This window comes from Orcinus orca, chromosome 18 (genome assembly GCF_937001465.1).
Source record: "Orcinus orca chromosome 18, mOrcOrc1.1, whole genome shotgun sequence".
NCBI lineage: Eukaryota > Metazoa > Chordata > Mammalia > Artiodactyla > Delphinidae > Orcinus > Orcinus orca.
The window spans coordinates 1,263,229-1,272,534 of record NC_064576.1 but is presented as its reverse complement, the minus strand read 5'-3'; the positions used below and the strand labels follow the sequence as shown (position 1 = coordinate 1,272,534).

At 51.3% G+C, this 9,306-nt stretch overlaps 1 long non-coding RNA gene across 1 annotated transcript; it reads left to right on the top strand.

Annotated features, from left to right (window-relative positions):
- Window positions 1-1,758: 1,758 nt before the first annotated feature.
- LOC125961909 (uncharacterized) lies at window positions 1,759-8,201 on the top strand. The gene is made up of 3 exons (XR_007473015.1): window positions 1,759-2,214; window positions 7,094-7,249; window positions 7,920-8,201. It is a non-coding gene; the product is annotated as an uncharacterized LOC125961909 (long non-coding RNA).
- The last annotated feature ends 1,105 nt before the right edge of the window (window positions 8,202-9,306 follow it).

The following is a 9,306-nucleotide window of genomic DNA, read 5'->3' as shown; positions in this document are numbered from 1 at the left end:
TTCTTCTTCTTCTGGAACCCGTATAATTCGAATGTTGGTGCATTTAATGTTGTCCCGAAGATCTCTGAGACTCTCTTCAATTCTTTTCATTCTTTTTTCTTTATTCTGCTCTGCAGTAGTTATTTCCACTATTTTATCTTCCAGGTCATTTATCTGTTCTTCTGCCTCAGTTATTCTGCTATTGATTTCTTTTAGAGAATTTATATTTATATTTCATTTATTGTGTTGTTCATCAGTTTGTTTGCTCTTTAGTTCTTATAGGTCCTTGTTAAACGTTTCTTGTATTTTCTCCAGTCTGTTTCCAAGATTTTGGATCATCTTTACTATCATTATTCTGAATTTTTTTCAGGTAGACTGCCTATTTCCTCTTCATTTGTTTGCTCTGGTGGGTTTTTACCTTACTCCTTCATCTGCTGCGTATTCCTCTGTCGTCTCATTTTGCTTAACTTACTGTGTTTGGAGTCTCCTTTTCATAGGCTGCAGGTTCGTAGTTCCTGTTGTTTTTGGTGTCTGCCCCCAGTGGGTGAGGTTGGTTCAGTGGCTTGTGTAGGCTTCCTGGTGGAGGGGACTGGTGCCTGTGTTCTGATGGGTGGGGCTGGATCTTGTTTTTCTTGTGGGCAGGACTGCATCCAGTGGTGTGTTTTGGGGTGTCTGTGAACCTAGTATGATTTTAGGCAGCCTCTCTGCGAATGGGTGGGGTTGTGTTCCTGTCTTACTAGTTGTTTGGCATGGGGCATCCAGCACTGGAGCTTGCTGGACATTGGGTGAAGCTGGGTCTTAGTTTTGAGATGGCGATCTCTGGGAGAGCTCTCGCCAATTGATATTACATGGGGCCAGGAGGTCTCTGGTGGTCCAATGTCCTGAACTCGGCTCTCCCAACTCAGATGCTCAGGCCTGACACCAGGCTGGAGCACCTAGACCCTGTCCACCACATGGCTCGGAAGAAAAGGGAGAGAAAAAGAAAGAAAAAATTAATTAAAAATAAATAAATAAATGAAATAAAATAAAATAATTAAAATAAAAAAGTAATTTAAAAAAAGAAGAGCATAACCAAACCAATAAACAAATCCACCAATGATAACAAGTGCTAAAAACTATACTAAGATAAACATAAAATCAGAAACAAGTCAGTCGCAGACAGCAAACCCCAAGTCTACAGTTGCTCTAAAAGTCCATTGCCTCAATTTTGGGATGATTCGGTGTCTTTTCAGGTATTCCACAGATGCAGGGTGCATCAAGTTGATTGTGGAGATTTAATCCGCTGCTCCTGAGGCTGCTGGGAGAGATTTCCCTTTCTCTTCTTTGTTTGCACAGCTCCTGGGGTTCAGCTTTGGATTTGGCCCCGCCTCTGCATGTAGGTCACCCTCTGGCATCTGTTCATCACCCAGACAGGACGGGGTTAAAGGAGCCGCTGATTCGGGGGCTCTGGCTCACTCAGGCCGGGGGGAGGGAGGGGTACGGATGCGGGGCGGGCCTGCGGAGGCAGAGGCCAGCGTGACGTTGCACCAGCCTGAGGCGCGCCGTGCGTTCTCCTGGGAAAGTTGTCCCTGGATCCCGGGACCCTGGCAGTGGCGGGCTGCACAGGCTCCCCGGAAGTGGGGTGTGGATAGTGACCTGTGCTCGCACACAGGCTTCTTGGTGACGGCAGCAGCAGCCTTAGCGTCTCCTGCCCGTCTCTGGGCTCCGCGCTGTTAGCTGCGGCTCGCGCCCGTCTCTGGAGCTCCTTTAAGCAGCGCTCTCAATCCCCTCTCCTCACGCACCTGGAAACAAAGAGGTAAGAAAAAGTCTCTTGCCTCTTCGGCAGGTCCAGAGTTTTCCCCGGACTCCCTCCCGGCTAGCCGTGGCGCACTAAACCCCTGCAGGCTGTGTTCGTGCCGCCAACCCCAGTCCTCTCCCTGCGCTCCAACCGAAGCCCGAGCCTCAGCTCCCAGCCCCGCCTGCCCCGGTGGGTGAGCAGACAAGCCTCTCGGGCGGTGAGTGCCGGTCGGCACCGATCCTCTGTGCGGGAATCTCTCCGCTTTCCCCTCTGCACCCCTGTGGCTGTGCTCCCCTCCGCGGCTCCGAAACTCTCCCCTCCGCCACCCGCAGTCTCCGCCCGCGAAGGGGCTTCTAGTGTGTGGAAACCTCTCCTCCTTCACGGCTCCCTCCCACTGGTGCAGGTCCCGTCCTTATCCTTTTGTCTCTGTTTATTCTTTTTTCTTTTTCCCTACCCAGGTACGTGGGGGGGTTTCTTGCCTTTTGGGAGGTCTGAGGTCTTCTGCCAGCGTTCAGTAGGTGTTCTGTAGGAGTTGTTCCACGTGTAGATGTATTTCTGGTGTATCTGTGGGGAGGAAGGTGATCTCCACGTCTTACTCCTTCACCATCTTGAAGGTCCCTCCTACAATGTTGTTGTAATGGTCATTTATGGACACCAAATCCTGCTGTTGGCTTGTAAGTGCTCCCAGTTTGGGGATCGGCGTTTTATCCACCACAGGGGGCAGCCCTGAGCAGGTTATCGAAACCCCTGGGCTGGAGGAATGGAGGTCGTCTCTGTGGCTGAGGCTCTGCACAGGGACCTGGGGTGGGGGACAGTCAGGAGGGGACAGTCTTGGAGGGATGACAAAGGGCCCTGCCTTTTAGCTCAGCGCCATCACTAGCAGGGTGCTGGGTGGGTCCGGTTCTGTAGGATGGGAGTGAGAAGCCCTGGCCAACTAGCCTCAGACACGCCCTCAGCATCAGAGCAGACGGAGACCCAGGCTCCCGCCATCACCGTGACGTCACCACTGACCACTGGGCTGTTGTGATGGTCATGGTGCTGTTTATGATGTGTCCTGTGCCCCCCACAGGAGGGGAGAGTGAGGAATCCCTCTGTTCTGAGTCCCACAAGAGGGTTGTCAGGAGGGCTGCCATGGTCAGCAGTGACGGGCCAGGGCAGGACGATACTAAGGGAAGGATGGTCTGCTGGGTCTGGGGCTGACGGTGCAGGGACCACTCCTCACATCTGTGCCCACGTGTGGGATGGGAGCCCAGCCCAGGCCCCACTGGTCCTGCAGAAGCGGAAGTTCTCAGGTGACAAAGAGGGGAGCCCCACTGCAGGCCTGCATGCCAGGACCGCACACCTGCTGGGGCAGCTGATGAGGGCCAGGGGGGGGGCGCCACAGCTCCAAACATGGACAGGAGAAGATCAGGTCGGGGGAAGACAGGGACGTTCCTTTAACCTGCCCTGGCTGATGGGCCCTCTGGGGTGAGGGCAGAGGTGGAATTAGAGCTTGCAGGGCCCTGCTCATGTGTGCGCACCTCTGACTGCCTGTGGTCCACTTGGACGCCGCCAGATGCAAGGGATGGGTGAGGACGCTTCCACCGCCTCCCTGTGTGGCCTCAGGTCCAGAGTCCTGCTGTGTGACCCCCGTGTGTGGTGCAGGCACACAGCCTCACGTGTCCTCGCGTGTGTCAGGCGCTCGACTTCCCAAGGCTCTTCCACCCAGTCGCCTCATTTGAAGCACACAAGACCTCAGGGAGGTGGTCATTGTGGGGAGGATGTGACCTGAGGAGGTGAGAACTACTGTCCCCATTTTACAGATGGGAAAACGAGGTGCAAAGTGGCAGAGGTAAACTCAGGGCAAATCCACGGCCAAGGGAACATTCTAGAGGAGAAGGGCCGGAGCCCTGAGCTGTCTCAGCCCCCTCATCGCGATGCTGCCGGCTCCCTTTTCTGCGCAGGAGGCTTGAACGTGTGCACACTGCTGCTTCCCTTCTGGGGATTGAGGCTGAGTTTTACTTTATCCAGAGGAGTTTCTTTCCCCTTAATCTGTCTTGGAGCCGGCTGACATTCATCATGAATATTAATTAATAAATACTCTGTTAAAGGATAAAATTACACATGCTGGGCATCCGTTTACAGAAGCTCCCTCCGCGTCTGTGCTTATAAAGCACGGTGGTTGCAGAACCAGCCATCTGTGAATCGTCCCTGTTTGCTCTTCTAAGTTATTATGTTGCTTAAAAGAACACGAGACATTTCAAAATTCCTCTCTTGAGAATCCGTCTTCAGGGTCCAGCTACCATGCCGCGAGGGGCTGTGGCCCGCGGAGCTGGCCTTCTGCTGGTGATGGGCCCTCGGGCACATCCTTACCCCGGAGCCTCGATCTAGCACGTGGCACAGGTGGCAGGGCCTCCAGCTGGTGAGGTTGGAGGGAGGCGGCCTGTGCCAAGCGCCCGAAGCTACCAGGATTATCCTGAGTGCTGAGAAACGTCACCACCACGATGGCGGGGACGGCTTGGGCATTTCAGCAGTGCGGCCGCAGGGTAACCCACTGGACAGGATGCTGGTCAGCGTCCCAAGAAGACAAACTATTTTCCTCCAGGATGAACGAGGTTACTGCCCCTTTATTTTCCTACTTCCTCTCTGCACAGATGGAGTTAACGTACGCACAGGGTTACTCCCGGGCGTGTGACGGGGGTGGGTGTGAACCCAGCACGGGCAGGTGTGGCTGGATCCAGGGCTTCGTGCCTCCACAGCACGCCTTCTCAGGACTCACAGAAAATCTGCCGCTGATATGGGGTGGAGAGTAAGGGTTGCATCAATATCTCCTTATTATTCGTTTTTAAATCACATGGTGAAAAACTCAACGTTAGCAAGGTTTTCCATGCGCTCCACAGTGGTGTGTAGGTCGGAAGCGAGAATCTGAGCGAGCCTGAGGGTTGACCACGATTCTCCAAGGCCCTCCCCCAGGGTAATCGTCACAGGTCCAGGGAAACCAGACCTGGATTGTTGTAAAACTCGACACAATGAACCTGACAGGCAGCCAGATTTGTTTTCAGCCAGTTTAGGGTTACCATAATCTCATTATTATGCTTGAAAGACGACAAGTAATGGAATCTCAGGTAGCGCCCGGGCTCTGCCTGGCCCTGTCTTCTGCTCGAGGCCGATCTCCCTTGATTACCCAGTCCAGCGAGGCTCAGTTTTCCACCCCTTCTCCTGCAGAAACAGTCATCCGATCAGCCTGTGAGCTTCTCACTGCCGTCAACGGTTTTAATGGGTCAAGCATTAAATTAAACCTTTAGCCCCGTTCCTGCGAGAATACCACACTTATTAAAAAGCGATTTCCTTTTCAATCATTGTCAAAGGGGCAACATAGAAGCCTGTGAGCCTGCTGCCTGGCCCTCCCCCTCCGTGTCCAGCCCTTGTTAGGTTTGCTCTGCGTCCTTTTCACCAGCACAAAGGCAGGCATCGGAGCGGGCTTCTTAGCAGAGCCCTTCTGCTTTGGTTGCTTCATTGTCTGGAAGAGAACGGCACCAAACACTTGTGGGTATTTCACATTCTGTCCAAAGACAGTAGAGTTAAGTTTGACAAAGGCTGGAAGGATTATTAATTGCACTTTATGGAAAAACACATCTATGAGAAAGGGACTCATCAGGGAAAAAGATTTCCTGAGATGCGTGGTTTTTGTGTTTTTGCTTGCAGCCCTGTCTCACTCCATCCGGCCCAAAAAGGTCCGACCTGAAAACCAGATCGACAGACAAGGGCTTGGGGAGAAGGACCACAACTTTCTTCACGATCTAGGGTGGCCAGCACCCCTGGAAACAAACCTGTGAATGGAGGGCTACCAAACTAGACACCCACAAACATATAGCATTTAGATTTTTTGCTTCTATATATTTTGGAGGAGTTCTGGTGTGTATGTGTCTGCATGTCCTAGTGCTGTCAACTTCCTGGGAAAGTGGGAAATCCTCATCGGTGACACCAAGTATCTGAGCGACTTCTCTCATCGCTGCCACATGCGAAGCCGGACTGTGTCCACCAGCACCCCCAGGAGGTGCCCGCAGGAGCACGGCCTGGCTGTGACGGGTGCAGCTGGCGCCCGCTCCCCAGAGAGCACAGAGGGCACCAGCCAGCCTCAGGGAGGCTGCGCACGGTCTTGCACTTGATTCAAGGTCGCTTTCACTTTATCCCAAAGCTGAAAGGGGGTTGTGCAAAGGACGTAAGTGATGGGAGGATGCTGGCAGGCAGACACGGCTCTGTGTTGCCCCATGGCTTCCAGACGTTTGCACCACATCTGGGGCCCTTAGCAGCCGAGAAGGGATGAGATGTCCTCTAACCCAGCAGAGCCCAGAACAGGAGGCTCACGACCTCTCTTACCCGCAGGCGGGATGCCTTGTACTGCCTGCCTCATGAGCTCAGATACCTGCTGTTCAGGGAGTCCAGGCCTAGGCAAGGTGGAGGCTTTCAGATCCTTGCTTCACACGGGGTAGGGTCCCCCCTCTGCCCCTACACCAAAGGCCTGGAGCTCTTCAAGGAGCCCAGGGGGCAACCTGGGGGCAGCTCTAACTGTGGCCCACCCCGGGGGACAGTGGTGTGTTTTTACAGTGAAAGAATTATTTTGATAATCTCTAGATCTGCTTCAAAAAAACCCACAACAAACCACCTATGCCAGCTACAAGTCATCTTGAGCAGATTGAAACAAAGCAATTCTGTTTGTGAATAGTCTAATACTGGTGCTGTGGACTGAATTGTATCCCTCGCCCCAAATTCACACGTTGAAGCCCTAACTCCTAACGTGATGGTATTTGGAGATGTGGTTTTTGGGCACTAATTAGGTTTGGATGAGCTCATGAGGATGAGGCCTTCATGATGGGATTAAGAAACTATCTGTCTCTCTGTCTCTCCCATGTGAGGACAGATTCATCAATGAACAAGGAAGCGGGCCCTCACAAGGGCCCAAATCAACCAGAACCTTGATCTTGGATTTCCCAGCCTCTGGAACTTTAAGACATAAATTCCTGCTGTTTAAGCCCCCCAGGCTACGGTGTCTTGTCACGGCAGCCCAAGACCACCAACACAACTGGCAACAAAGAGCTGGACCAAGAGGAATCAACTTGATGTTTTTATATGGAAGATGCAGCCATGTTTACACATGGACATGGAAGGAGAAAAGAAAGGTGTTCTGTTTTAGGACAACTTAACAGTTTTGTGTACAGATCATTTTCAAAATGAGAAGACAGAGGGTATCTGAGTTGTTATTGTAGCATGTTTTCGGCAGTGGAATATTAATATGAAGCATGAAAGTGGGTGAGTTTATGCTGAAATGAGGTTATTAATAAGAACAATACTCCACAGCTGCCTGGCATTTTTATCCGAGAAGAGGTTTACAGAACCAAACCTGCAGGGAACAAATATTCGCGACTACCACCTGCACTTTAAAGAGAGGAAGAAATCATCAGCTCCGGAGACAGTAAAGGAGAAGCTGCAGCTTCTGCAAGGTCGAGCATCAAGGTAATGGAAGAGCCAGAAATAGCACTCAAGTGTCTGCCCCCCTGGCGCCGGCACCGCCCTGCCCATCCTGTCCTCGGAGAGAGGCCTCAAGGGCACTTAGCGATCAGAAGTTAAGTCCTCCAGCTCCCGCATTTTGCTCTAAGTGTTCCTGCTTCTACAATTCCTAGGAGCAATTTCCAAATGTTGTTTTCCTTTCGGGCAATGGTCACATCAATATTCCGGAAGAGCGGGGTGGGGGGTGGTGGAGAGGAACTCGTGCCGTGGCATCAGTTCACCTCGACGGCATCCCTGGTGTGGGCGGTGCGGCAATCCCGCTTCCAGAGGACGCCAGCCAGGCGCAGAGCAGGTGAAGTAATCTCCCCAATATTTCATGCTCAGGAGTATCTTTTCAGTCAAGGTGACTAGGAAACAAAAAAATGTTAAAACAAGTGAAACAAATTCCACCATGAGACTTGAGTGGTGAGTCCAGTTACGCTACAAACAGTGAAATCTTGAATTTCTTGGGTTCGATTGTGTCTCCTAGAAAGATGTCTGGGAGCCTGAAACCACAGTAGCTCAGGACGAAACCTTGTTTGCATACAGGGTCATTGCAGAGGCAATTAGCTAAGATGAGGTCATAACGGAGTAGGGTGGGCCCTTAATCCGATATGATACGATATTTCCTTATAAGGAAAGAAGAGAGACACACCCAGGGGGAAATTGAAGCTGGGCAGTTACAAGCCAAGGAAAGCCTAGGACCACCAGCAAACACCAGACACGGGAAGAGGCAGGAAGGACCCTCCCCTGGAGCTTTTGGAGGGAGCACAGCCCTGCTGACACCTTGCTCCTGGACTTCTGGCCTTGAGAACTGTGAGAGAATGAATTCCTGTGTTTAGCCACCCGGCTGTGTAATTTGTTACAGCAGCTGGAGGAAATGACCTCATTGGGTCTCAGTTATTTGGCTGATAAAATTCCGAGGTGAATCCTAGGACACCCTCACATAGATGAGCTACATGATGTTCAAAAGAAGGCCGTAGTCCTGCAATTTGACTTGGTATATATTACATGGAATATGGTTTGTCAGTGTAAGAGATAAGAGTAAAAACACAGAAAGTGGTCTTTTCACCCGATCTCAGATTTGTGCTGATGGGAGAGCAGACTAGAGGGGTGGCAAGCCTGTTGGTCCAGGAGCCAGCACACCACCAGCAGCTGCCGCTCTGAGGGATGCAGAGTAGGTTTTGTGTACCTTGGAACCAGAACAAATCCAAGCTAACGTCGCAAATCTGGAAGGACTCTCTTGCCCCATTTTTGACCCTCCTTCCCCTCATACTCCCAAAGTCCTCTACACACATCACATCGGGGCTGGAAGGAACAAGGGTACCAAGCTTGATGGAAAAGTAGGATCTGCTGCACTCAGCCATGCTGGGTGTATGATCCCATGGCATTTCCCAACACTGAACTTCATTTTAGACATCTTATTATTTTCTGATTATGAAAGCCATACAAACCCACCAAAAATATTCAAGCATTTCACCATAATAGAATGCAGAATTCAGAAGTTCCTCAATACCTTCTCCCACTGTGATTAAGAGTTGAGTGAAATGCTCTAGGTAAACCTAACATTGTTACAGTTGTGTGTTAAGTGATAAAGTCAGGAAGAAAGAAAAATGGAACCCAAAGGATGGCAGGATTTGGAGAAATTATGATGTTAAATTTCTTCACTTTCATGTACCTTACCTTCAGTGTTTAGACTCCAGAAGGACAGAATCCTGGGGATGTTTCACCCAAATGCACACTCCTAGATCCAACATTTACCCTGAGTTTCTGTCTCTTTGATGAGCTAAGAAACAAGAAGGAAAAATACAGACCGCTTAACCTTCTCCTTTGATCCTAGACCAACCCTCTGTGCAGGCACACATCTCCCCTCCTCAGCACCCCATCCTGCTCCTTGGGCCCGCAGTGCATCAGAAGTTCCAACTGCCCAGGCTCCAAAAGCTGCTTCCGAAGCCAACGGTCCAGAAGGACCTTGCAAACCTTCATGTCACAGGCCCTCTCTGCGTTGGGATTCCTCCTTCCAA